This window comes from Aotus nancymaae, unplaced genomic scaffold (assembly GCF_030222135.1).
Source record: "Aotus nancymaae isolate 86718 unplaced genomic scaffold, 86718_ANA_hifiasm-v0.15.2.pri h1tg000006l, whole genome shotgun sequence".
Lineage (NCBI taxonomy): Eukaryota > Metazoa > Chordata > Mammalia > Primates > Aotidae > Aotus > Aotus nancymaae.
Window position 1 is genome coordinate 1194681 of NW_026988417.1, and position 3021 is coordinate 1197701.

The following is a 3021-nucleotide window of genomic DNA, read 5'->3' on the forward strand; positions in this document are numbered from 1 at the left end:
TTTCACTGAGTTCGGGTTTTAAAGCTTCATCCCTATTACTTCAGGAACATCTCTCCTGCCTCCAGAGACTGCACGGTACCCCGTGGTCTAAACCACCTTGCACCCCAGGAAAGGATCCCAGGTCATCTCCAACTCTTGCCACCTTGAATAACGCTGCAGAGAGCAGGCTTGCACGGTCCTCTCCCGGTCCAGTGTGTGGTTTTATCTGGTGCGTACGACCACGGGTGAGCAGGTCCCAGGGGAGCTGACGTGGCTGCTTGACTCCGGTTCTGGTGGCTTCAGTGGCCAGCAGCCTTCTCTGTGTCCCTACATTGGGGGATGATGGTTGGGGTCCAGCTGCACCATAGGTGCTGGACAGAGCTTCTCCTGTTAAGAGGAAGTCGAAGCCACATACTAGAAGGAGGTTGGACGGTGAGGCTGGAGGTACTAGAGGGAGGTGTAGACGGCGAGGCTGGGGGGTGCTAGAGGGCGGTGTGAATAGCGAGGCTGGAGGTAAGGAGCTCCTTATGCAGCAGCGGTGCTGACCCATCCTGCGTGCTTACCTCACGCCCAGATCTGTTCACACTCGCCTGACGCCGTATCCAGCTCTGGTATCTAGCTTGGTCTTCATGCTTATTTTAGCAGGGGTCACACCAGGACTTTGCTGTGCCAATGATGGTGAGTTTTCTGTGCCCCTGTCCCCACCACGGAAGGTGGCTGAACTTGAGCCACCTCTCAGGTTCCCTTCCCAAGGCAGTTGGACAGCAGGCAGGGACCCCACCAGCCGTGACCCGGGGGGTTGGAGAAGGGACCTACCCCTGTGTAAAATGGTACTCAGGCCCCAGAGAGCCAGCGACAGCAGCAGAGACTGGAAGGACAGGAACCCCAGCTGAGGCCCTTGTGGGTCCGAGGTCCCTAAGAGGCTCAGGAGGGAGCAGAGCACAGAGCAGAGGGTAGGTGAAGTCAGAGGGGAGTGGGCGGGGCCGTGGGGCCTCTGAGGGGTGCACATTGGCCTCCCTGAGCTGGGGCTTTCCTTGAGGCTGCCTGCTCCCTGCTGTGTCTGGACGCTTCCCCAGGGGTGGGGCGGTTACCTGCAGGTTGGCTGACTCTCTTGGCTCCACGTTTCTTGATACCAAAGGTCCAGGGCTTGGTGTAGGGCGTGGTCTTTGGATTTGCTCTCCTTTCTGCTCTACCTGGTCCAGTGATGCAGGAGGCTGAGCCTCGCGTGCAGAAGGAAACCGTTCCGGGGTGGGCTGCCGCGGTCTAAGCTGGGTGTGGCTCTTAATCCCCCATTTCTTTCAACCCCAGTGTCGCCCATCTTCAAGCTGACATTTTGGTCCCATCTGCTAGCTCCTTTGTTCTGTGTCTCAGTTGGGTCAGAATCAGGGCAGGAAAGTGGGGGCTGCTCATTGGATCCCTTCCAACACCCAGCCACTCCCAGATCAGACTGAGTCTTGACTTGATCCCGAGGGTCAGGGAAAGGGGTCAGTCACCCGCCTTGTATTTTTATTTTGAGACATTAAAAACCTAGAGGAAGCTTGAAAACATAGAACCATGTCAATCTGTACGCTTTTCCGTCAGTCTAGCAACTTCATCATTTAACCGTGGTTGTTCCGTGCTCTCTAGTACATACGTACATACATAGAAGAAAATAAACATATACACACATATGCATAGGCTGCATGTCCGATGTGTGTCCTATGTATATGTGTGTGTATATGTTCTGTATTCCATGGGCATACACACACAGAATAGTATATATGTGTATATAAATTAAATGCATGGGGGCCGAGTCTGCTGTCAGTGCCGGCACATAGAACCTAATGGTCTGTCCTCGGGGGCTCTCGCTGGGGACCCGACTCCCTCCTGCTGCCATTTCAGCATCAAAGAGTAAGACGCACTTCTGTTTCCTGTCAGAGTGGGACCGACCCTCCCTCCAAGGACAGCTAGAAAATCCAGCAGTGATAACAGTGGGAATCTCTGCGTGGAGATGTTGGTGAAGTAACCAGACAGTGAGGAGAGGGTGGGGCGCGATCCAGGGAGGAGAGGGGCCTGGGGGTCGGTGCAGCATTTGGGGTCCTGTGATTCTAGATTCTAGAGCACACTTTCTGAGACACTGCTGTGGGGCTTTGACAGCATCGTATGGCTAAGGGAGGGGAGTCCAGGCTGTGGTAGGCCAGACCCTAAAGATACCAGGTCCTGGGCTTTGGAAACTGTGACTGTTACCTCGCAAGGCAGAAGGGACTTTGCAGCCGTGTTAAGGGGTCTTGAGATGGGAACAGCATCTCGGATCAGCTGTGTGAGCTCTGCATGTGGTGCCAGACCTCCTTGTGAGAGGCAGGAGAGGAAGATTGAACCCTCGAGGGGAAGCCACATGACCACCACAGTAGGCTTTGAACATGGAGGGAGGGCCACGAGCCAAGGAATGTGGCCGTCTCTGGAAGCTGGGAAAGGCCAGGAAACAGATTCTCCCTGGAGCCTCCAGAGGAAATTCAGCCCTGCCCATGCCTTGGTTTTGGCCCAGCAAAAGGGATGTTGGATTTCTAACTTCTAGAACTAGAGGAAAATGAATGTGTGTTGCTTTAAGCTACCAAGTTTGCAGTAGTTTGTTACAGCAGCCACAGGAAACATGTGACCTTATCTGGAGACACAGTCTTTACAGATGGTACAAGTGACAGAGAGGTCATCAGGGCGGGCCCAGTCCAGTATGCCTGGTGTCCTTATAAAAAGGCAAACTTTGCACACAGACACACCTGGAGGACACCGTGTGCAGGTGAAGGCAGAGGTGGGGTGAGGCTCCACAGTCCAAGGAACTCCAAGGACGGCCACCAAAGCACCTGAAGCCAGGGGAGGGGCCTGGGACACGGTCCCCTCGCAGACACAGACACAACCAACCCCACCCACGCCCGGATCTCAGACTGCTGGCCTCCAGAGCTGTGAGAGAATACATTTCTGATGCTGAAGCCACCAAGGCTGTGGGACTTTGTTAGAGTGGCCTCAGGATAGATAAAAAGCCTTGTATTCAAGTCTCGGGCCAGGTAC